This window comes from Sander vitreus, chromosome 19, assembly GCF_031162955.1.
Source record: "Sander vitreus isolate 19-12246 chromosome 19, sanVit1, whole genome shotgun sequence".
Lineage (NCBI taxonomy): Eukaryota > Metazoa > Chordata > Actinopteri > Perciformes > Percidae > Sander > Sander vitreus.
In genome coordinates, this window is record NC_135873.1 from 6,500,315 (window position 1) to 6,527,206 (window position 26,892).

General features: G+C 40.7%; 1 long non-coding RNA gene across 1 annotated transcript in view; it reads right to left on the reverse strand.

Annotated features, from left to right (window-relative positions):
- Positions 1-1,924: 1,924 nt before the first annotated feature.
- The window catches only part of LOC144534305 (uncharacterized), a 46,873-nt gene continuing 21,905 nt past the window's right edge, over positions 1,925-26,892 (reverse strand). The window contains exon 2 of the long non-coding RNA XR_013503530.1: positions 1,925-2,394. This is a non-coding gene — a long non-coding RNA (uncharacterized LOC144534305). The remainder of the gene's footprint in view (positions 2,395-26,892) is intronic.

Here is a 26,892-nt window from a genome sequence, read left to right on the forward strand (position 1 = left end):
CGTTATTGAAAAACAATATTGACCTTGTAGTTGAAAAAGGAGCCTCATATGGAGTCCGTTCATTCACATTCGGAAATCGATTGTTTTTGACTGATAAAATGGCTTGTAAATGCTTATAAATCTTCATGGCGATTATTTGTTGTAAAAATGGGCTCTGGTGCAAAGATGCAAACTGATACTATTCATCTGATACCTAGGATCAAAACATTTGGGCTGTGATATATACAGGAATGGACTTCACACAGTTGCTCCTGAAAGGCTGCAGTGCTCCTTTGGTCTTTTGAGAATGTCTCATCTTCTACTGCCCCTCTCATGTTCTCTCCCACCTTGTGCATTCTTACTTCTTTTACTTTTTGTCTTCCTTTTTTAACACTGGGCACGTCTGCTTTGTTCTTACCTGGCTCACTATAAGGGATTGGGGGAACAGTGTAGGAGAGCTGAACGTGTTACCACACTGGAGCACGGCCTCTCATCCATGATCCGCCCAGATAATTACCCATGCGGCTAGCATCACTACCCCCCCACCCCCTCTCTCACCTTACCATAGAAGAGATTAAACACTTGGGAATGACCTGCCCTAGATTTTATGCTACATTGAACTCCTAACAAATTAGAGGAGGGTCATCCATGGACAGCTAATTGCGAGAAGCATATGGTGTATTAACTCATAAGCAAGATTAAATCACACATTCCGACTTAGATCGGCAGTTAGCCTTCATTAGCTTGCTTTAGCCATTCGCATCACTCTAATCTCAATTGCAAATAGTCTGTTTTTGGTATAAATTGAAACCATAGTGGAGGAGCACACATAAATACTGAAACAGAACTAATGCAGATATGCCAGAACAGTAGATTCTAGATTTCTGTTTCAAGTCTTCTGTAAACTATGGACTGTTAGATTTGTTGTGTTGTAGGAACACCAAAAATGCACAAAAAGGAATGACATAAAAGAAGTTATTTGATATAAATGTAGAAGTTGTAAGAAATAAAAAGTATAAACTAATTACTTTATACTCTGCTAGCGAGTCAGTGGTTGAGAAGGTTCACATTCACCAGATAACATCGATTTCCACTCTGCATGAGTGGAGCTATCAATAGCCAAAGCAAAGGCCTCATTTCACCGAGCACTGTGTGACCCTTCTGAAACATCCACACTTATCAGTCTCAGTTTTGAGCCTAACCTCTTTTTGTACAACACAATGCTGATACTCAAAAGGCCTTGCCATTCACGTTGGCCTTTAAGTGGCCTTTCACTCCATTTCTTCCCTTTGGTGAAGAGTCAGAAATAAGCTCGACCGAGCTGCGACAATATACAGGTGTGTGTTTGTCCTTTGAGCTGATATCTCAGAGAGTTTGTGTCTGTTGCCACAGGAATTGGAAGAGGTGCGGTATGAGGTTGACGATCCAAAGTGAAGTGAGAGAAAGACATGCCAATGGATGAAGATCCCTTGCCAATAAACCTGACATTTCCCCTCTCTGTGCTACAATATCTCACCAATAACAATTAGCCGGTAATTGTTTGGCTAATTATGATTTAATATCCAGTGTGGTGCCAGCAAAGCACCCTCTACTCAGCTATTCATACTTCTATTAGTGCAAGTGTCAAGAGGAGGCACAATGTTGGTTTAAAGAAGTGCATTGAAGTGAATGCATGCAAAAACAGATAAAGCCTAAATAGGTGCACCCACAAACACAATAACTTGGGCCTCACAGGCACACATGCATTCTCTATACTCTTATTTGTCCTTAACTTGTAACTAGGGCACAGACTTTTATTTACCCGTAGGCCAGTGCTAATCAACCTTTCCTGAATCAAAAGGGTGACAGCCAGAGTGGATAAATACAGAAGAAGGGCACGTTGAGTACAACTTCTATTCAAAACCCCCGTTGTCAAAGACATTTGGTTTGATAAATACACCTGAGCTTGAAAAAAATTGCAGACTTGCATTGCCAAATCTGCATGTTTATTCTTATCCGATTGATCAATTATCCATCAATATTTGATGTAATTCAATGTGAAGATATGCTGCTTCTTTCTTCATTAAAACTTTGGCTTTTGGACTGCTGACAAACCAAGGAATTACCTTGGGCTCTTTGGGCCTGCATTTGTTGCTATTGTCTGACATTTGAAAGGAAGAGTTTGACATTTTCGGGGGGGCAGACACCGTCACCACATTTAAGAATAAACTGAAAACCCTCCTCTTTGATAAAGCTTATAGTTAGGGACGTGGCTCATAATCAATTGCTCCGGATCTCATCTGTCCCGGCGGCCTCCCAGGATACTGCGCCATGGGACTCAGCCGCCTGCCAACGTCCATCTTCTTGCTCGACACCGGTTATCCTTGCTGGAGTCGGAACCGGTAGCGGCCGATGCGGTTCTCCGGGCTTGTCCCCCTTCAACAGAAGAAGAGAATAGAACAGAAGAGAATTGCCGAATGCTTATAGTTAGGGAGTGAGGAGTCGCAGCGTATGCCTAGACCGGCGGGGCAGGGTGTATAGCTACAGACACAGCACCCCAGCTTCCCTCTGCTTCTTCTCATAGTCATCAGATCTACCTATCATATAATCAATAATATAGTGAGAGTAGAGGGAGGCAGGAAGTACAGCCGGTTCCGGCAGGGGAGAGTTCAAGCCTGACCCGGCACCTCTCTTTAGCCTTCCTCTCTTAGTTATGCTATTATAATTCTAGACTGCTGGGGAATTTCCTTCCTCCCTATGACACAATGAGCTGCTCTTTCATCTCTCTTTTCATTTGTTCCTTTTATGTGCATCCTTCTCCCAGAAATGCTTGTTACTAACCTAGCTCTGGGGAGTTTACCCCCCGGAGTCCTTATGTTTCTTCTTCACCCAGAATATCGTCTTGGATTAGGGTGGCCCCAAGACCTGGGTCTTGGGTGCAGCTGTCGCTAGGGACCTGCTACACCCTGCTACACTCTGCGATTCCCTGCAGTGTCCGGCTGCGTCCTACTGCGGCCTACCGCGTCCACCCATGCTGTGCTGTGCCACATTACACCCCGTAGCGCCCTGCTGTGCCCTACTATGACATGAACTACTACGACTACTATTGTAGTCACTGTCACTGTTGTATTACTACCACTGTTCATCACACCCCTAACCGGCTCTTCCCGAAAGGGAGTTTTTCCTCGACACTGTCGCAATTGCTACCGCTAATGCTTGCTCTTGAGGGAATTATTGTAATTGTTGGGGCTTTGTAAATTATAGAGTGTGGTCTAGTCCTACTCTATCTGTAAAGTGTGTCGAGATAACTCTTGTTATGATTTGATACTATAAATAAAACTGAATTGAATTGAATTTTGGGATACATGCCTTTTCACTTTCTTGCTAAGAGTTAGAGGAGAGGTTTGATACCACTCATATGTGCCCGGTAAATACAGCCAGCAGCTGGTTAGCTTAGCTTAGGACAAAGAATGGAAGCAGAGGAAACAGCTAGCCTGGCTCTGTCCAAAGGTAACAGAATCCGCCTATCAGCACTTAGTATGGCTGCAACCAACGATTATTTTCATTCTCGATTAATCTGTTGATTATGTTCTCGATTAATCGATTAGTTGTTTGAAAAATGTTGATCAGTGTTTTCCAAAGCACAAGAGGACGTCCTCAAATGTCTTGTTACGTCTACAACTCAAAGATATTCAGTTTACTGTCATAGAGGAGTGAAGAAAATAGAAAATATTCACAGTATAAAAAAAAAAAGAGGGAATCGGATTATTTTTTATTTTGTCTATTAAAAAAATGACTCAAACGAATAATAGATTATTAAAATAGTTGGCGATTCATTAGTCTTGCTAGGTCTAGGTCTGGCTTTACCCTGCAGAGATCTGAGGAGCAGTTAACCATTGTCCTCATGAATCCACCGGAGTTTAAAATTCCAACACAAACAAAACGGAAGCAATCCCAGAAGTGGAACGTCATGGATATAGACTAGTGATTACTGAAATAGTTGCCAGCTAATCGAATAATCTTTACAGCTCTACTCCAAAGCTCACAAATTAACACATTATATCTCGTTTGTTTAATCAATCGTCTCATCTAACTCTGCAAGAAAGTGAATAATGTCCCAAACTTTATCTTTAAACACTAAATGATAAAATAAAAAATAAAAAATATCAACAACTGAATAACTGCAAGCCTTACTCTTCTGTACTCACAGCTGGAACACAGTGGTTTTAAAGCACTTGCCCTTTGATAAACACACAATAACCCAGATAAAGTGATTCACATTCATCTTATCACTCACACTGCCTCCACTGGCCGTTCAAAAGGGACAGGTGAGCATGCTGTTTCTGCTTCACTAGGTCTTTACCCGCCGCTACAGCTGTGTCCATATTGCTGCTGTTCCAGTCTGTTCAGAGTGTTACCTTACCCCCTCCCACCTCTTCTCCCTCCTCTCCTTCATGCCTCTCTTTCGCTCTGGGCAGCTCCTTACTCCGCTCCTGTGGCGGAACCGTCAGGTCCTTGTTGCTCGGCAACCACTGTCTTAAGATTTTCCCAGAATTTTGAAGGTAATAAAACAATGCCCCAAGACAAACAGCAACTGGCACCGGAAACGCCTCAGGGAGGGAGAGAGAGGGAGAGAGAGAGAGAGAGAGAGAGAGAGAGAGAGAGAGGCAGAGAGTAGTACCTAGTTAATCCAACTCTTTTTGCTTTTAAATTAAAAATAAATGTTATTAATAGCACCAAACTGAAGGAAAACCATTCCACAGTCAGACCTCCTGTTACTTCAATTCAATTCTTATCTCATGATAACTGAGCATCCAAGCTGAGAAACAGCTGTCTTTTTCAAGGTTACTGAGCCCCTAGGTTATGCAAACATATGGTAATGTATTACTTCCATCTCCATCTATTGATACATAACCGTGCGTCATCGGATGTCTGCGCGGGGGGTTTGATTGGCATCTGACAGTCGGATTTTCTACATGTTCCCAGGTGACTTTGCAGAGGATGGTCAGCCTTTTATTCACCTGATTGGATAGCGTGGTGCTCACAACTTTGACTAGGAAATAAACGCAAGCGAAAAGCCTGTATGTGCACTCACAAACAAATCGATTTGATTGGGAGGAGTCTCTCTCTCTCTCTCTCTCTCTCTCTCTCTCTCTCCAAGACTCCCTGTGAAATTAATGCAACACAAACAAAACATTTGGAGACGCACAGATCCTCTGGCATGCTGAATTATGGCAAGGCATGAGGGAGTTGAAAACTTTTGTTGTATTGCATTTGCTGTTTTCCTTTCTCCCCATCCAAGCTCTTGTAGGAGATGGAACATCAAAGGCAAGCTCTTACTAATACAAGCAATAAACTACTCCCACATGGTTTGGTTTGAATGTAGCCGTTTTCCCTAAAGAGAGCTCTTTATGAGTGACACAAGACAGTTCAAACACTTGCTCTCTTCCCCTATTTTAACAACTGAACAATAAAAAGGTGTCAAGGATTATAAACCTTGCGACAACAAAAAAGGATCAGGGTGAAGAGATCTTGAAGCTCTCTCTTGACACCAAGCAAGGAACACTACTCCAAAGTAATCATCACACATGGCATTCACAGAGGTCTATAGAGCCCCACCACCAGCATCCCTCCCATTAGATTCATTAGTTAATTGTGTAGTTTCAATCTGTGCAGTTGTGGTTAGGTCGTCAGCGTTGCCGGGTGGAATTGGGAGACGAGAGAGACGGGAGACGTTGGCCCCCGCTAATCAAAATGCAAATATCTGTCTCCCTGTTGGGGCATTAGGGCATCTTGGAGGGGGAATCTCAAGGCTCTAAATTGAAAGATGATGAATGTGCAGGTTTTTTTTTTATGCTTGCAATGTGAGGCAGCTCTGAAATTAAAAAGTGCTGAAAATAAATAAATAAAAATGTAAATAAATAAATAAAAGAAAATAGAAAAAGGGTAGCAGTGGTGGTGGGGGTTTGTGGTTGATGGTGGGAGAATGAAAAGGTACAGAAGAAAAGTGTCAAAGGGTTTTTATAACAATAACCACAGCGGCAGTACTAGGTAAAGACTTGATTACACGGTGCAATAGCAACGGACTGACACTTTCTATCTGGCTGTCAATCACGGGACACACTCTGGGAACATGACAGCAATGTCCTTTGACCGTCAAGTGTATCTGCCTATCTGGCAGAGTGTGCAATCAGCATATCAATTTTTGAAGCTCAGACCGCGGGATTGTATTGTATTTTGTGAGAAGAGACAGATTTATTAAGCTAAATTGGGTATTGATCATACCGAGTGTGTTCTTGTGATTCTTTTATGTGGCTTTTGTTTGAAAGGAACAGTCTAACATCTCTGGAAACACACTTGTTTTCTGCTGAAGCTAATGTGAGAATAAATTAGCCAAATTGTGTGGGTTATTTACAAAGTTAAAGGTGCAGTAGGTAAGACTTATAAAACTATTTGTCTGTCATATTTGCTGAAACTGACCCCAAGTTCCAGTAGAACTACATGAAGCAGATAATCCGGCTCCTCTGGCACCACCTACAGCCTGTAGTGTGATTTGCCAAAATCCACCGCTCCCTGTTCAGATGCACCAATCAGGGCCAGGGGGGTGTCTAACTGCGTGTCAATCACTACTCATGCACACGCATTCATTCTCCCTTGTGGGAGGAGGGGCTTAGGAGATCGTTTTGGGCTTTTGCAGAAAAGGGGGGAGGGACTGAGAAGTTGTTGATGTTCAAATTTTTTGGCTAAGTCCTGGATCTTCGCAATCCTACCTACAGCACCTTTAAGGTCTTCTTAGAGCAATTCCCTTACTAAGTTGCTGCTGAGGAAAACTTCCTCAAGTCGCATGTAGGTTTGTTACCGAGACAAAACACTGGTAATAAACTTCCACGGGACTGCCAGGACAAAGACACATATTTGATTTGTCAAACTTAGACAGCAGTGGCTCTTTCAACATATGGCATGTGAGTGTTGCTGAAAGATAGACTTGAAAAGTTCTTACTTTTGGTGAAATTAGATCCTAAATGCTTCTCCTAACAGCAAGAGTTCTCTGACATTGTGGTATAGAACTGCAAAGATTAATCGATTAGTTGTCAACTATTAAATTAATAGCCAACTATTTTGATAATTGATTAGGCCAATACAAAACGTCAAATAAACTGGACAGGTCCCGGTGACCCGAAGGACAACACAAGGGTTAAGCATTCTTCACCAAATCTGTCTGGCTGCTGCCTGCTTCTCTTTTCCATCAGGTTCTCATCTCTCTCATCACATCTGCTTGTGATATCTCAGTCTGGGACTTCTCATTTCGAGAAATAAGGCAGCTTCGTCAACGGCAAAACAAAAAAAAACAGAGCGAATCGCCACCACAACACCACCGTCGCAGCAGCTGACTGCAGGAGCATGCTTTCTGATATCGATAAGCGGAGGTGAAAGAAGTATTCAGATCATTTACAAGCATTACCACACTGTGAGAACTATAAAAATGTAATTCATGAATCCAAAGTCTTACTTAAGTAAAAGTATGTAAGTATTAACAACAAAATTTACATTAAAGCTTTAGTCCGTAACTTTTTGATATTAATGAACGTCCGTTACATTCAAGCCATTGCCAAATGAGTTGCTACAAAGCTAATTAAGACCATCAGCTCCACACAACACTCTCTGTATTTCTCAGTATGGCTGCGTTTAGAAGATTGTGTCGTCCGGCGACTTTCGCGCGCAGAAAATTGAGTGAAGATAATGACCTCTTCTGAAGAGTCCATCATGTTTTTTAATCCTCCGTGTCCTCCTTGGCTACATAGCAACTGCGTGGAGGAGGGGTGGAGTCTGTGCGCGATCACGGAAGGCTTGTATCATGTGGACACGCCGACAGTGTCGTTGTCATTACTTAGAATTCCTCATGGGGGAGACAGAAACTACGCACTATAGCTTTAAGTATCAAAATGAAATAACTTATGCTGCAGAGAAATGCACTTTTTTGTTGTAGGCGTACAGAGTACGTTCCATTCTTTCTGGTATTATAATCAAAAAGATCATATGTTTGTAGTGTCTCTGTTTTGCTAGAACCATGTATCTCTAAAAAGATCATGTTTTGTGTTTTCACCTTTGTGACGATGCATTTTACAGCTGATCCAAGACTGTTTTAAATTGTTTATTTAGCTTAAGAACTAGGAGAATTTTTTCAACCGGTAATGGAACACTTCATCAGAGAAATTCAAAATCTCCAGAGAGAGACATGGTTTTTTAAGGGCATGATACATTTTAGTCTGTAGTAAAAAGAACTATATTTTGCTTCTGAGTTGTAGTGGAGTGGAAGTATAAATTCGCATAATAATGGAATACTCAAGTAAAGCACAAGTACCTCATGTTTATACTTAAGTAGTTTGTAAGTAGTACTACAAAAGTAAAGTTACATTCCACCAAGAGAACAGATAGCTGGATTGATGGGTCTGTTTGTGTATGATGAGAACTTTACGAATGTTCTGCCGTGAGATTCAGCTCACGTTCATTGTCTAGAGTTGAGCAGTCAGCCTATTGAATCAGAGTTGAAATGTATTGCTTGAAAGTCTACAACATAAAAAAAGATTTGCACCTACTGATGGTAACCCTAGAAACTCCTCCCTTTATCAACACACTATTATTGTTCCTCCAGTCAATCACTTTCTTTTTAGGCAAGGCTAATCTTATGAAGTGTCTTTTACTGCTCTAATGGAGGAATCTTCAAACATCTGGAGCATCGATTAAAGAAACGGACGTGCTCGTCCTTGAGCCAGCCTGAAAGCTGCAAGACGGAAAACCATCAGATCCTGAAGATCTTTATTCTCTCACACTTTGTCTTTTTTTTTTCGGATTGTTCGCTGTGGGTGCTCTCTTGACCTTCAGTAATGTATCCACACTTAAATCACAGCAGCGAGAGCCTTTGCTGGAACTCACAATGAATATCTTCTTAATTTAGGGCCACATTTTTGAGTGGAGAGGTGCGCTAGAAACCTTTTCGTTAAGTACCATTGATTATGCTCCGTCAAAACTACTCCAAAACGAATGAAATGTCCACACTGGACTCAGTTCCGTCAATCACCTGCATGCAGAGGTGTTGTGGCATCATTTGGACTACAAAATGCTGGATCAAAGAGTTGCAACGAGGAGGGATTCTGGCATGTTTACATGTCAGATGGTGGTGCCTCTTCTCCTGTCCTGTCGCTGAGCTACTACAGGAGGGTCATTAGAGGCAGAAACATATGCCATTCAGCATGCATGGTCTGCTGTCCAATTAGTGGCCTGGAAGCACTCGGCTGAAGCCAAGCATTGAAAGTGGCAAAACACATGCGGACACAAGTTTGGAGTAATCTGGCGTACATGCATGTTTGAGCAGCTACAGTTGTTAAGTTACCAGACTTGCGTCTTAGTTTGAATACAGAGTGAGGAAAAAGAGAGATTTTATCACCCACCGTCTCACTACAGGAGTGTACACATACGGGAACACACAACCAGCTAGGTGTGAGTTTCATAAATCTTTTAAACTCCTGTCAAGTCACATCTATGTTCCCCTCACAAAGAAACTGTGTTGCCTCTCTGAGACGTAGAAAAGCTTAGAAGAAAATATCTTTTTCAAGCTATTTATTTACTTCTCTTTACCCTCTCGCCCACACAATCCTAGCAGTTTTCATCTGCTTCTTAGGTGCTGATATCCAGGATTCTGGGATGTCTGACTTTTTTTATTTGCTGTCATAGCAGAAGGCAAGGACGAGGCTTAACTAGTCACACAGCAATATCCAGCCACACCAGCGGACTGCTATATATCATTCACAAACAAACCTTTGTGCATTACAGCAACAATAGAAATATACAAATCCTGACCAGAAGCAAAGCTCTCAATCTACCGGTCCATTTCCGTTCCTACCCTCACCTATGGTCATGAAGGCTGGGTCATGACCGACACAGCTAGATTGTGGGTACAAGCGGCCGAGATGGGTTTTCTCAGGAGAAAACTGGCATCTTCCTTAGAGATAGGGTGAAAAGCTCAGTCATCTGTGAGGAACTCGGAGTAGAACCGCTGCTCCTTTGCTAGGAAGAGCCAGTTGAGGTAGTTTGGGCACCTGGTAAGGATGCCCCCTGGGCGCCTCCCTGGGGAGGTATTCCAGGCACGTCCAGTTGGGAGGGGGCCTCGGGGAAGACCCAGGACTAGGTGGAGGAATTATATCTCCACCCTGGCCTGGGAACACCTCAGGATGTCCCAGTCAGAGTTGGCAAATGTGGATCGTGAAAGGAAAGTTAAGGATCCCGTGCTGGAGCTGCTGCCCCCGCAAACCGACCACGGAAAAGCGGTTGAAGATGGATGGATGGATGGAAATCCAGACCAACTGGTGTTCTGCTAGCAACAGGTTAACTTTGCAAGTGTGTGCGCAGAAAGGCTATACATGTGTGAATGAAGGCACACAAGATGTGTGAAGTGAAACATGTAGTCTCTTAATTATCCATCTAACAAGTGAAACGATGGAATGAATGAGCCAGCAGGGGTTGAACGAGCCAGAGATCCATGCTGAGGGATACAACTCGCTCTATTCTCAGGGTATGAAATAAAGAATCTGCCATATTCATAATGAGTACGGGTCAGCTTACATCTCTGCTGAGGCGCCCTTAGTCCCTGCATTTCCAAAGTGGTATGGTAATTTCAGAGTAGGTGAAGGGACTGTTTCTTTCCTCGATCTACTGCAACTGGTTATGAGAGCCTCATTTCAACTTCAAATGACAGGAAATTAGAGTAAGTAACGTGTGTTTATATATCTACCCTATTTCAACCTGCAGTGACAGTCAGGGCCTCTAACAGCTAATAGGAATCACTGATTCAATTACAGATTGGACCAGATGGTACTTCATTGATCCTTTAAAAAGGGAAATCACATTTTATCCTCATGGCCGTGACATACTGCATATCAGGTAGTCATTAACCAAATATACATGCTACAATAGGTAGTAAAACAATGTTGTAGATGTATTTATAGTTGAACTGAAAGTTGAATTGTACTCACTTTTTGTGTAAGGATAAAAACTAAAAGGGTTAATGCGATATTGTGCATCATGCCACAATTTTTAATAAAAAGGAGAAAACTGCATCAATCACTTCAGCAAGTGACAGGATATATATATTGCACTGAAGATGCTTTTATCCTTAAATATATAAATAAATATAATATAAAAATAAGTCCTGAGTATAGTAATTGCCTGTGTGTGTAGGTGTGAAATTTGTGAAATATGAAGAACATGGTATTTTGTGAAAAGCCGAAGAGGCGCACGTGCAAAACAAGACACCCTATTATTTAGCCTTTAATTAAAAAGATTCAGTGTTCTGGTCCGTGTTGGAGCAGTTCTCAACTTTTGGCATAAAACCAGGCAGAAATAAAAACAATATAAACTGGAAAAAAAAGGAGGGGTTCTGTTTGCGAGTACTTCAGTTTAGTTTGGGCACCAATGACCTCAGAGGAGCCAAGGACTAGCGGTCCAACACCACGAGAAAGATGGATTCGGCTGCCTGGAATGGGCCCGGATTATCTCTCTGGCACAGGAGCCGAAAGAAAGGGAGCAACCGAACATCTCTGGGGGGTGAAAAATGAGGGAGCGAGATACTATTTCTCCTTTAATTCACAAGGGGTGGCCTGGCTCTGCCTGCGATAAGACACAAGTGATCAACATCCTTTGAGTTGGCTGTGACTTGGCCTCCTGGCCGCTCCCCTCCCTTCTCTCTCGCTGATATGTAGGACATATTTTGCTTCCTCAAACAGGTACAGTGTAGGTTAAAAAAAATAAATAAATAAATGGAAAGGGAGGAGTAGAGAGAGGAATCATCTGGAAGCTGTAGGCACAGAGCTACCATATACCACACAGCCCAGATCTGGATTTATGATCATGGGCAGTGCAGAGTGCTCCATTGGGCCTGGGGGGACTGTTGAGATACTTTTGGGCCCTTTTTCTCATTTCCTGTCTTGTTTCCACATTCTTTGTATTGTACAATGCATTTCCTCCAAGGACAAAATACCCCTCCAAACATAACTCTCCTCTTATTTCTCCTCCATCCTTATTCAAGTGCAGCAAAAAAAAAAAAAGGTACATGACTGGTCAAATATCTGTCTGGCTTTACCGATTTGAGGTGTTTGTTTTGACATTCAAGTGATATTAGAGCATCTTGTCAGCAGTTTGTGAATATTGAAATTCTCATTCAAACTTAGTGAGAAGAATCTCACTTGCTTCATTTACAGCAATTGTTAACACCAAGCACTTACAGTTCAGTGGCTCAGTTTGCTCCAGCAAAATATAGTGTAAAGTAATAAAGGCAATCAAGTAACATTTGAGTGAACAATATCCCTCATGTTAAGTATTAAATTTCAGGATAAAAAACTAGAACTCCAAAGCTGCTGAATGATGACACATTCTTTCTAATGAACCGAAAAGCTACCTTCATTTGATAGTTAGAATACGGCAAAAAAAAAAAGGGTTTGATCAAATGAGGCATCAGCTTGTTTGTTTCATGACACTGATATCAGCTTCTTTTCACATTAAAGAGTAGTGTTCTGAAGAGCGTTGGGAGCCTGAACAAAGGGATCCCTTCAGAAAAGACCCACTTTAAAGAAACATTAATGAAAATAGTTTACTTGTTATCGTCTTCTTTTTGTTGTTGTTTCAGAAGACTTTGCTCAGTTTGTGTAGGAAGTAGGGCTGGGCGATATGGCAAAAAATATTATAACAATAACAATAATATACAATCAATATTGGATCTGATAATGACTGAAGCCCAAAGAAACCAGAGGGTTCATTAGTTAAACTTTAGAATATAGTTTATTAACATAACAAAAAAAAACAGAATAACATAATGTAACATTTAACTGTGCAAACGGCAGTTGGCAAACAACCTTCGGTGTGCATTACCGCCACCTTCTGAAATGGAATGGCGTTTATTTCTGCTGTGTGATAGGCTGTTAGATCTATCCAAATCGAGTAAAATATGTCCAAAGTTAATCACTGTTATCGACCTGAATTTTATCGCGACCCCATATCAAGATCATTTTATCGCCCAGTCCTAGGAGGAAGCATTACAGATGCAAACATCCAGAGTGGTGTGGTAGAAAGATGTGAAGGAAAGACCAAAACGTAAGCAAAAGCTATTTTCAAATGCCAACATGAAAGTACGAGGAAAGCAAAACAATTAAGAAAGAACATGTAGCTCAGTTTTCTGAATCCTCTATCTCACTGGTGATACAAGTTGTAATGGAAGTCCTCTTTCCTGTCGCACACTCTACCCAGAGCTGGCTCTGCCACGGCTTTATCTCACCTTGGTCAGGACAAATGTGAGTGATTGCTGTCTGGCCTATTTCAGGGGCCGGCAGGTTGACACAAAGACTCGCTTCCACAGCTTCCATTGTTGCACTGCTTCGCCACAAGCTCCACCCTCCTCCCCGCATGACCAGAGTTGTCACAACCAATGAAAGCGATGGTCTCTCAAAGCACGCTGAGCCATGATTAAATCTCCACCTCTGAAACACCAGAGTTTGGGGCTGGCATCTACTCAATATGGGCTGGTAATTACATTCTTCTTATTTATTTATCTCAAAATGATAATTGTTCACCTTGACATCATTTAACTATGTGTGATCCATTGCTGCAGATTGGTCTAATTGCATTCACCAAATGGGACGGGAAAAGAAAGCTAATTTCCAAACTAACAAAACAAGTGCAACAACAAAGGGTTGAAACTTTTCAAACCCCTTGACCAAAATGCACCAATTTAAATGAGGCCCTTCAAAAGTGCCAACTGATTGCTTCTACTGACCAGTTTCTGAATTAACACACACACTGCTAACATGAACTGTGCTTAATGTGGCACAATGTTACACAGCCAGAAAACAAAGAAAGTACTTCTTAGTTGGATTAGTTTGTTAAAGGAAAACAAAGACATGGACACAGCGACGTAAGGTATTTACGGCGGGCCCCATGCACGCTATTACGGCGGGCCCTAGTGCACACTAGTTTGTAGTTATAAAACACACACACACACAGGCGTAAATATTGGCTCTTACAGTCAAATGACTTACTTAGGCTTTTGTATTGGGAAAGTTTTGAGATCAAAGAGAAGGCTATCAGAACCATGGATAGCACTCTTTGTTTCAAGTGCTGAAATGTAACAACAAGTACCTGTATAGCACATGAGAGCAGAGGAGCTGTCTATTTCACTGTGGTGCTGAAATGATTGCTACATTTAACAAAAGGCCTTTCTTGGTGCAATAACCTCCCGAGTGCACTCCTATTTGATATAAAGGCAAGAGATGATGGTAAAATGAAGCATATAGCACACAAGGAGACATAAAAGAGTGGCAATAATAATATATAGATTTATTCTGACTATTTCACCAAAAAAAGAAAGAAAACCACGATGGAGATGGGTTTCCAAATGGCACTGTTTTTAATGTAACGTAAGTTCTTTGAACACAGGCGTATTTCCGAGGGGGCAATCTGATATATTCGCAAGGGCCAGTTCTCCACCCAAAATATGTTATAAGTGAGTCTATCCTGCTGCTGTAGTTAAAGAACAAAAAGCTGGCCAGTGTTAATCTTAATTAGTACTTGGTAAGCTGTAAATCAAAACTTGAAAGATTTTTTATTATCTGCCTGCCTGTCTGTTAGTTTAGATAAATGACTAAATGTTTTATAAGAATTCCATTTGGACATCTTCCAGCCAATTAGAATAGTCTATTTCTGCCAGGACATAAAAACACAAAATAGATAATCTTCATAGCCCTTGATCGCCAACCCCATGCAAAAGCCTTATCTAAGAAATAATACCGCTATGACATTTAAAATATCACCAAAGCATTTCCTCACACAGTGTCATATTTTTGGATGGAAATGCATCTCATCTGATTGCTTTGTAATGAAGCTCACCATACCTTGAATAGATTCCCATTCTTTGCAATTAAGGTGGATCTGCTATGGTGCATTTCCTAAAGACATCCCATCTCCTGCAACAGTCCTGACATTTTGATTGTCTTATTTGTTTTGCAGTCTTTGCCTTCTCTTTGAAGGTCACTCTTAAATTACTTTAAAGCATGCAAATCACTAGATCCACAGTCCACCCTAACGCTTGATGAGTAGGACAGAGCAGAGGAATCATGCACAAATACAACTGGAATGAATATAACAATGTGATCTTGAGTCTTGTCATACATTTTTGTACAGAGCAGGAATTAACAGGCAGTCTCTCACATCCTCACCCAACTAAAATCACCTTATTCCTCCCCTCATAGGATAAATTGACTGTCCTACTCCAAAGGGATGTCGGAGGTCAATTACCGAACAGTTTCCCAGGTGCTGGCAGTGATATCTTGTACAATGACACTAATGCTGAGACTGTGAAATCTCTTAAAAGGGGTGTCCTTCAATTTGCCAGTCAAAAGTCCTATTTATAAAGGCCTTTTATTACTGCGGCTCCTGCTGTGACTTGTTAAAACTGCAAATGTCGTCTGTGTTCTTAATCTGGCAGTCAAATTTTCATCACAAATGACTTGCCATATTTTGCCAAACAGAGCTCATATGATAATATCACACTTGGGTGAATCAGCACTTTAGTAATTTTGCAAGGAGTCTGGTTGGCTTTTCCCGCAATTTCTTCCTCCTCCATCTGCTTCATCAAGAAGTATGAAGGCTGCAGTGGAAATTATTAATGAGAGCTTTAATAGATTTTCAGGCTGCAAATTCAGAAGGCTCATCTAGCTACTCAGCATTTAAAGAAAGCTTAAATCATTTCATCAGTCAAGTCAAGTGAAATACTGAGAGGACTGTAAATGTGCTGCAAGAAACACAGACAAGGGAGTTACATTTCTAAATCATGAAGTAATTAGTAGGACTAAACTTTTACTTTTAAGTGATGTTGCCCAGGAGTTGTGGCCATGTTCAGAGAGCAGCCCAGTACCACATTGGAAAATTCTGCACTTCATGAGCCAGAGGCAAATTAAGGGTGGGGAGGTTGGAACGGTGGATGGGCACCTAACGAGTCGGACCTTCATACAGGATTCTGGAGTTCCTGTTCCTAATTCAGTATCTAAAAAGTTTTGTGCGAAGAATAAAAAAAAAAGAAAAAAAGAGGACTTAAGCGAGAAGTTCAAACACTGCGATTTGTCTCGCCTCCACACAGTTGGCCAATCGCAGCACCCCTAACTCTCATGTTGGAAAGCTGTGGGTGGAGGGGATTTACGAAAGTATCTGACCATCCGACTAGCAGTTCAGATAAAGCATACTGGCCCCTTAACCTAGTAACCAAGTATCTTTTTATGCCTAGACATACCTTAACCACAACCTCCCCTAACCTTAACCATACTAGTTTCCACATTTACTTTATGTGCACAACCACCGTCTTTAACTAAGCTTAACCATGTGTTTTAGTGCTTAACCCTAACTATACCATAACCATAATTTATTTGCCATAACCACAAGTGGATTTTAGTCTCACCAATACCTGAAACAACACACCAGCTGTGTTTTTTAAGAATACATGGTTGCTTTTGGTCTGAACACCCTGTAATTGCCAGATACAAAGCAGTAGACTCCGTTCACTGTGTCATTCTCTTTGTAGAAACACTGCATTCAGCATATTAATTTGTTCCTATCAGTCTCTTCACAAATGCAACAGCACATATGCCTCAGGAGCATCTCGTACTCCAAGCTAAAGAAAAGTCTGAGTGAGCGCTGACCCTTCTGGATGTAAATAGCCTGTCATTGTTTCAACATATTCTACACATCCATCCTTTTAGTAATATGGCTCCAGCCAGCGTTTACTTGAATATTTCATTCAAGACAGAATGGAATCCTAATCTTAGCTCCAAGCTGTGGCGTTTTGTCACCGATCCATTTTCCAATCAGACAGACTCCATCTCCTCCTCCATTTCTCCTCCCTCGCTGCTCTGTTTTGTCCTCCCTCTGGCTCTGCCACCCATCGCTCACTCACTCAACTTTCCTTTTGCCCCCTTTTTTCCCGGTGACATACTTTGGTGCATCAGTTTGAGACGCTTGAATATTTCACCAACATTTATTATGTTGAGACTAATGAGCATTAATTAATTTAACACCTTCACATATAATAGGCTTGAGGGAGTGGGAGGAGAATAGCAAGTGATGACTCGTGTTAAAAAAATGATTGCTTTGTTGTTCAAATGAGCTACTGCCTGAACATAGTACAAGTTAAGTTATACCACATTTCATTACTTGTATTCGAATGCATACAAGACAAAAGAAAGAAAAAGGGTGATAGAAATTAGACTGCATGTGCTAATTGCTCATCATGGCTGGGCTGCAGAGCAGAGCGGTATACAGTGGTTTCACATTTGCATGTGTCAAGAGCCTCTACTATGTTTTCTTTTAGGATTTAGTGTGTTATATAGTTTTGTTGTGCATGTAATAGATGTATAAAGTACAAAGAAAACACATTTTACTCCAAATGGAGCTTTCTCTCCCACAGACTTTTTCTTAACTACCTAAAAATGCCTCACCCACATTCCTGTTTTAAAATTCCTCAATTATTGATGTCATTGATTGACAATGCCAGCCCAGTTTTTCATATGTGCTGCCCATATGTTCTGCCTGAGCAACCACAGCCAGCCCAGTGCCTTGTTTGAATTTGGTTGACCAATCACAAAGCAGCAAAGCAGGCCAGCTGACCAATCAGAGCACAGTGGCCTTTTCAGAAAGGTGGGCCGAGAGCTTAGACAGTGTTTCAGACGGAGTAGTCTCGCATTGCCAGACCTTCCTCCACAGAGCTGCGGAGGAGGGTCTGGCTAGTCCACACAGCATTCCAGGATGGGAGAAAAACATTCTGTGGTTTATTGGCATTCCTTTAAACCAATCACAATGGCTTCGGGAGGCGCTAAGCGCCAGACAGAGCCACAGTGCCATTGCAAAATAGCCTAGGGAAGGAACTTGTTTTGGTGGAACGTGATCGTTCAAAAGTTGTTTTAGTCGTGTAACAGACAACTCAGATTGGACAGATAGTCTAGCTAGCTGTCTGGATTTACCCTGCAGAGATCTGAGGAGCCGTTAACCAGAGTCCTCATAAATCCAGTTTAAAATTCCAACACAAAGAAAGTGGAAGGTAGCGGACATCCGGCCGAAAAGAAGGACACCAACTACATCTGTAGACTACAGATAGAGGAGCTGCAATGGGCAGTATGAGAAACATAATGTTTTTTGAACATCACTAGACCCCAAGAGTACAAATATGACAGTGAAAATGAGTATAATAGGGGCTCTTTTAAGCAATCGTCTCACCCCACAGTTCTTAGCTACATTATGGTACGTTCCTATTTAAAAATGAATGTGGGACGACTGAGACAAGTAAGCAGTGACCTTAAGCAGGGAGATACACCACTGATTGGAAAGGTAGCACCAGTGACAGAAATGGTAAGTACATTTTAAGCATTACTCGTACCTTAGTTGACATATTACAAATACTTAAAGCTATAATCCTTAAGATTTCAGTCCAGGTTGATTTGGTGACACCCGTGGTTACTGGCTAACAGCAAGTGCAGTTTAATACTAGAGTAAACAGAAAGCAGCAGGAAATACAACAGAGGCGCAACAGGTGTATCTGTTTACAGTGCAGCCAAACAAACCTGCAATATTTATGACGGATGTGCTTGAAAAAAGAAATACTGAAAAAGATTGTTTTGTAGACTCATTTTGATGAACAATAGCAAAGATAGCAGTACGAATTACAAAAAATGATTGCTGTATCACATACATGCATTGCTCCCTCTGAGTCCCTTGCACGTGTGGCAATTTGGATCCAGCACAAAAATGTCACACTAACAATGAAAACTATTATAAAGAGAAGTTATTACAGACTGTAATTATTGTAAATGGCTATTGCTATAAAAAGCAGCATGATAAATAGTATCTGCCATTCAAATTTTAAGGATCTCAGCTTCAACATTGCATCAGAAAAGTGCACTTATTTGTTTCTCTAAAAGTACTAGTGTATTATTGTGTCTGTATGATAAACACAGTGGACAAATTAATATAGAGGTAATAAAGATACCGATAGCAACCGGCTAACCTTTAACTGATGATTTATTAACATTGAAAAATAAAAGAAAAAGGAAAAACACCAATTGTATTAATGTAATTAAATCTTGATTATGATGACTTGTTCGGATTTCGACCCGTGGGCAGATGCTTCTCATTTGTACCGAGTGTGAGGAAAGTTTTACCAATTACATTTTTCCTTTGCTTTTTTTTTGTGTGTGGTGAAAATCTAACTTTTACCATCAATCCTCTTCAGCCACTTCCCCGTAATAGATAAGGGTTTGTTTACCTAGCTCTCTAATGGTTCATCTCCCTGATGAGTGTTTTTCCTCGCTACAATTAATTATCACTGCTAAATTTACGGAGAAGAGCAGCATCCAAACAATTACAGCTTTCATTCGCTAATTGAACAATGGTTCATCCATCTCTCTGATGGGATGGACTCTGTTTTGATGCAAGGTGTATCACCTTGACAGAAAGTCCAGACAGTGACACCGAGGAGCATCAAAATAAGCTCAGGATAGATTTTGGGCAAGTGGGATCTCTATTATGTAATACACACGTCTGACAAAGGTGAATCAGAAGCATTCTACTGCATATTCCTTTCTTCAAGTATTTAAGGAATAAGCAAACAGTAGGTTTGTATGTTAGTATGTACTAGACAGTCCCTCCAGGATTTCGCAATGTCGCCAATTCACGCGAATTCAACCAATCACCGTGAATTTGGTGCGACTCGCAATTTTGACCACTCACCGCAACTTTTCTGCAAATTTGACCAATAACCTGACGTTTCCCGCGACTTCAACCAATCCCAGCAGTCCCACGTGCCGTCAGTATGTGACTCTGAGAGCCAGTGACCAAGTGGGAGTGAGAACGGGTTGATCATTTCCTTGTTTCTGATATTAAGATGAGACGTGTGTGACTCGAACATCTCACATTTACCAACAAAACGTCAGCGAAAGACCGTGCAAAACATCTGTCCTGCCAACCTTTATACATTTTAACATCAATGTACGCTATAACATTTTTTTCACTCGCACAACACACACAAGTCACTGAGCTGCTGCCGTTTCAATCCTGTCGGCTCTATGCAGCGGGCGGGGCTGCTGCTCCGTTCCCCCCGCGACTGACGCGCGCAAACACACAATCATACACGGTGGATGCAGGAAAAACCGGAGATCAGACGACACGATGACCTAAATTGAGGACAGATACGCTCGTTATTGTAAGTGCAATGATAAGTTAAAGTCCAATAAGTACTTTATCAAACCGTATGAATGTGTGTCCCAGGCCAGGTTAGGAAATGAACTAACAATGTAAAGATCAACAAGCCACTGACAGATATGTTCAAATTTGATTCATTCAATAATTTATCTTAATCTTAATCCCCCAGCCATTTTCATATTATACCAACATTTGCAGCATCCTGAGCCTTTTTGGTAAGGTTACTAGGAAATCTCAGCCCAGAGTAGTTTTATTCTCCCCAAAACATTTTTTTTAAAATTAAAAATCGCAACCTTTTTTGCAACTTTCACTGTCTCCCGCAACTTCATTGCAACAAACATACAAAAGACATCGCAACCTTTATCGACATTTTTTACAAAGGCTCCCGTGAAATCAGGTATTTTGGGCCGCAACAATCTCAAAAAAAGGGAGCGAAATCCTGGAGGGACTGACTAGACTTATTTGTGTTGCGTATGCCACAATGTGTGTTTGTGTGTCCTTGCGGGTTGTCAGATCCAGTTAATTGCTGCCTTCCTGCGGCTTTAAAAAGTTGTGACTAGCTCACCCGCAACTGTCACTCCGCTTTCATTATTTACCCATTCAAATGAGAGAAAAATGTTCATGTCGACATTAATGACTCCACAAGAGAGAGACGGAAGAAAGACTAAACCAATTAAGGCAACTGACTCACCTCACCATTACGGAGAATTTAGTGGGGATATTGCAGTGTACTTCCACAACCCCCCCACGCTTTAAAACGTTTTTTCACCGCTAGCAAACAACCAGCAAGGGATGGGAAGTGGCTGAAGCCGTTTTCACAGCAGGATGTTGAGATTTTTGGTGAAGTGAGGGGCATTTATCATCTTTATACTTCAAAGTACTACAGCAGATAACACTTCAGATTATAAAAAAAATTATTTTGTACAGAGGCCATGACCACATGTGTTGACGCCGCTAATTTGTGGACTCCCCTTCAAATGACAATCAGGACAAGATGAGTCACTCGATTGGTACAGCATTACTTTTAAAATTTCAATAAATAACTTGAGCCATTGCCACATAAAAGTTTCCTCGCCACAGGCATTATGCACTCTTCTATCAACAACCCTAAACAGCAGCTCTAATGAATCACTGAATATGTTTTTTTCTGATTCACTCCACTTCAGACACAAGGAAATTAAGTTAAGATGTCCTTATTATGCAACAGGTCTGAAACTGATATGATATGCATGGCTAACATACTATATATGCAGGGCTTTAAATTGACACCTGCCAACCCGCCAAATGTGGGTTAATGTAACCTTTGGCGGGTAACATTTTAAAGTTTCTAGCTAATTTGGCTGGTGATGAATGAAGCGAAGTGTCCGTTTGAATCGGCAGGGTAGAGAAACGTGTTTCCAGATTGATCCGTTTTTCTGCCAAGAAATTTGGGCGGTATTGTGTGTCTTTGCCTTGGAAACGTAATGTTTATCGGACAACACTGCTTGTGGTACTAATCCTACATTTCCCATGAACAGTAAATTGTGATGTGTCAGACAACTGTTAGCTACGTGCCTTGCGATTACGAGCTACGCTGAAACAGAGAAAGCGAACAGAACCAAACAAATCAGCCGAGCTGAAATTACAGTAAAGTTAGTTAGGCAACAAATGTGGCTAGTGGTAAATCTGATTGGCTGGTAACTTTAAAAATCTACAAACCATGTTGGCTGGTGATCAAAAAAGTTAATTTAAAGCCCTGTATATATGTAGTCATTGTTTATTAATATTAAAGGAAAACTTGGGGAGTACGGCTACATGTATGAAAAAGTTGCAGAGACAAAAAGTTGTATAAGTTGTATAATTATTACTACTTGAAATCTGAACAAACCGTATTTATCTTTAAATGTAAAGATAACTACTGTTTGTTCAGATTTCAATACTAGTTTATTACAACTTGGGTCTTATTATGGTAGTTTTGGCAATCATTTCTAGCAGTTACGATACACATTGTACTTGCAAAGTAATTGCAAAGGTCTGATCGAAGTATGAGCGGTCAGACAGGTTGCAGATTATATAGCACTTTATTTGGAGGTAATTGGCACAGGAACTCGGTCAGAGTTGAACCAATAAATTGGTCTGGAAACTGTGATGGATGTTTACAGCAGACAGTTAAGAATTTTAAGATTTGTCTTTGTTTTTCTCCCAAATAAGTTGGCTAACCTAAGCGGTACGCAATCTGCTCTAGGTGAGTGTAATGATATTAATACTGTTAGGAAAGATAGACAAAACTCAAAAATAAGAGCCGGGTTGTGCAACATTGAAATTTACCCTAAAGGCTGAAACTAACAATTATTGTCCAATAATCTACTGAATACTTGATTACTGAAATTGATTTAATAATTGTGGGATCTGTAAAATCATGAAAATTGGCCATTACACACTGTCAGAATCCAAGGTGACATATTCAAATGTCTCGTTTTGTCCAACCAGTCCAAAATCATATTAACTAAGAAAACTGTCAAAATGCAAGGAAATGTTTGGCATTTTTGTTTAAAATATGACTTAAAAGATTGGTATTTGATTTTCTGTTGATTGTCTAATCAATTAATCAAGTACTCATTTCAGCTGGATTCCCCATTAGGTATTGGCAGTGGCAGAGTAACAAATTGGCTGGATGTATAAACTGTATATTTTGGATTATTTATAGTATCTATTAATGGCAAGTGTGTTAAAAATGAATGGCCTGTGAATGACAGATTCCCAAGCTCATGAAAAAAAATGGAGAGGGATTTAGATGAAATGGCAATGCAGAATCGGCAAGACTGATCTTCTCTTTCAGTGGAGGCGACTCCAACCGAAGTACCTGCTAAGCAAATTTATTTCACTCCAGTTTAATGCTCCCAGCCTCTCCCTCCCTCTCTGTTTCCCCATCTGTCCTTCCCTCTGTTTTTCTTTCTGTCTTTCTCTCTCTTTCACAATACTTCCAAGACAAGCACTTTCCCCCCTTAAATCACATCTTTTTATTTGCAAGCCAGACACTTTTTTTTTTTTAAAGGCAGGCTTTTAAGAAATTAATCTGGATGTTGAAAAACACTATTTCAAATACCTCAACAGACACTGAGAAAGCAATCCTGACTATTGAGCGGTGGTAAATTGCCAATTAGAGGGTAACATTGTACTGCGAGACCCATATACATTTAAGGGGGCTTTCCTATGTGGTAGGACTACCTGTCAGTCAAACTGCACCTGGGGCAATTTAGTATTTCATTAAGTAATAATTGATGAAGATACTGTATGTATTATTCCCTTCCATGGGGACCAAGAGGCTGGGCTTCCATTATAAAACCCCATATTACCAAAGGAATAGTTGGGCAGGTATTTGAAAACAGACGATAATTATGAACTCTCTGTTCATGCCACATTTGATGAGCTGGGTAGTGAGTGAACACGTGAGAGTGTCAGTATCTATTAGCTTTACCTGGTCAGTCATATTGTGAACTTGTGTGTTTGCAGTGTGTGTGCACACAGATGCATTAAGATACACTAGTGGAAAATGAAAGCCCTAACAAGCTTGCAGCTGGGACAGAGAGTTCTGGCACTGGGGTTAAAACTGGGCACAATCAACAACAATCTGTCACAAAAGTGTTCTCTTGGCTGTTTTTTTTTTTGGCTGAAGAAATGGGGTATCCTTGGCACATTACTGCATTTGTCAGAGGATATGCATATGGGCAACATGTGAGAGCAACTCATTACTTCATAAATTAATTAATTTAAAACAATGTTTTGACAGTTATCACACAAGACAAAGAAGAAAGACATTTTGCCCAAAGTGCTATGTGCACGTCTTCTACTTTAGTTACTGTGTGGAAGTGTGGGGCAACACAACTTACACAGAGCCATTGTTCGCACGCAAAATACGTGATGACGTCATAAAGAGGAGCAAAACAGCATTTTCGAAAACAACCAAGATGTCTGCACCTGACGCAGAACGTTCTGCTGAAGTACCATTTTCAAATTCTGACGGCAAATATGGTAACACTCGCTCATCTTTTCACACTCTAGCCTCTTTATTTGTCCGTCGCTCAGCACATTTTCGGTTGCTCTGATTGGTTGTAGTGCTATCCAATCACGTCCAGAGGCATTCTGATCTATGGCTGTTGATAACGCCCCTTGGAAATCGGATGCAAGGTAGCTTTATCTATATAGTACATTTGAGAAAAAAAAAAAAGGCAATTTGAAGTGCTTTACATAAAACAATGAAAATGAACTGAAAGGTTCCAGACTAAGTCACATTTGCGAATTGATCCGGCGATGTCAAGCTAAGTGGGACCCATCGGGACTGAAAGTCGGGATATGTCTTTAATTATTTAGTTTTACATCTGGCTCATACGTCAGCCAACTTAATTAAAATGTAATACTAATACTACAGAATCCCTTTTAAAAAGCGCACACAAGAATGTGTTCTAGCGTCAACTAAATTATTGGAATTGACTGTTAATTGCTGGTGTATACTGGCTGAAACAACGCTGGTATGTTTTCTGAAACCCTGATGCTGTAGAGAAAACAACCCCGTTTAACCTATAGTGAAAATCTTATAAGAATATCATATACACAAAAACAATAAAAAAAAACATGCATGAGCGCTCACATTGGCAGACGCACACACACATAATGCCTCTTTATCTGGACAGCTTAGCAGCTCTGTGGCCTTTGTGTTCACTCTTTGCGTTTATTTTATGCTCTCTGTTGCCTGAGTGAAGATAATGGATACAGTATTTTCTCACCAATAACTTTCTATCGCGGTGACTGTGAATGACTGTGGTGCAAGGTGCTGTGGTCCCTCACTGAAGTGCATTTGAAAACCCTTTGAACTCATATTCCATTATGTATCTGACAGTATTAGCTTCCTCATGACAGTGGACCAGATAAGATTTCGATTACGGTTATACTCAATATTGTTGCCATATTTATTCTGACTTTCAACTGTTCTCCCTACACAAATTTATGTAACAGCAATTCTTCAAATTCAAAAACAAAGAAAGCATACAAGATGTATAGAAATCTACAGTATGAAACAGCATAGTTTGTACTTTCCGAGAAGAAGAAGAAAAACCGGCACTACTCAAGTTAATCAAGGTTTGCATGTTTACCCTCCGGCTCTGTGATGGTTGCCTCCAAGATTCCTCACTCGCACATAGCCTACTATTTACACGGGTACAAAATGTTTAGAGTTTCTGTCAAGGTTGTGAGCATTTTCTCAACATTTAAAAGGTGAGACCTGAGGTGATATTTCCCTCCCAACTGTGATAGAAGACAACAAGAGAGAACTGAAACCGTGTGTGTGTGTGTGTGTGTGTGGGGGGGTTTGAGAAGAAAAATGCATTGTTGTTGCTTGCCGGTGAAAAATAAATTATGAAAACTTCAGTGCTGCAAGGACGTTTAGATTGACACTTCAGTACTACAAATCTCAGCCCCTGTGTTTGACAAAGACATAAGCTCCCAAACTCCCATTTTTAAAAGAGTCAAACAACAAAGTAAATGTCAAGGTTTTTAAAGATCTGGAGGTGGTGTTAATCAAAGAAATAGTGCGCAGACGTATTTTAAAGGAAGTTGTTTTTGTAGATTGATTGAACGGGAAAACACCTTTTAACCCTTTGAACTCTGCAATAGAAAAGTTCCGCCAGTGCCTCCATTGGTATGTTTGCTTATTGTGACGTCATTTCTTAGAGTATCTTCAAATGCTTCATAGCCCTAAAATCAGTACAAAAGGTTATGTAAGTCAATAAACCATAATAATTAATAAAAATCTTGAAATTTTGTCATAACTAAATAAACGTGTTGTCTTAACATTTTACTAAATAAACATACAAACCATATTGATCCAAAATATTTCTAAATGTAGAAAGATGAACAAAATATTGCTTAACACTCCAGAAGTTTTTTGAACTACGTACATTTTTGTTTTAGTTTTTGAGATATACTAATTTTGATGAGCAGTGTAAAGGCGCTTTGACAGTTTCATCTGCAATAGAAATGGCCCGCCTGCTGGTCAGCACTGGACGTCACGTAACGTGATGACGTCATCACGAGCGTACAGAGTGATGGCGGGAAAGACTGAAGCTTTCTACTGCAAGAAGACTGAATGCTCTAGCTGTTTTGGTTTTCATTTGAGATGGTTGTATACAGGATCATGTAAGCAACAACCTCCCGCAGCCATTAGGGGAAAATACTCTGTCGCCACCGCTAGTTATCAGCCCGTTCTGGACCGGACATCACGTCCATGATGATGTCCGTGATTTTTTGTTTCATCAGTTCTTTTAAATCACACCAGACAAAAAAAACAAAACAAAAAAAGACATCCCATATACCACACTGTCCTGTCATATTTCATCAGGCCATGTGAGACAAAACAATCCGATAAAATGTATTAGTATCTTCTGGGGCAAATAATTATCGAGCTTTCATGCTGTCAGTTCGATGAGTGCTTTGTCCTGGAGTCGATCTGTGAGGGTTAGTGCGAGTACAGAAATAAAAGAAGCTCTTCCTGAAAGGAGTTATTCAGATGTTTTGTTTGTCAGCGAAGTATATCCAGAGGGGTGGAAGTTTGTCAAAAGAATTAAAATGCATGAAAAGAAATGAGACTCAACAGTTCATGCTAAACAGCTTGCC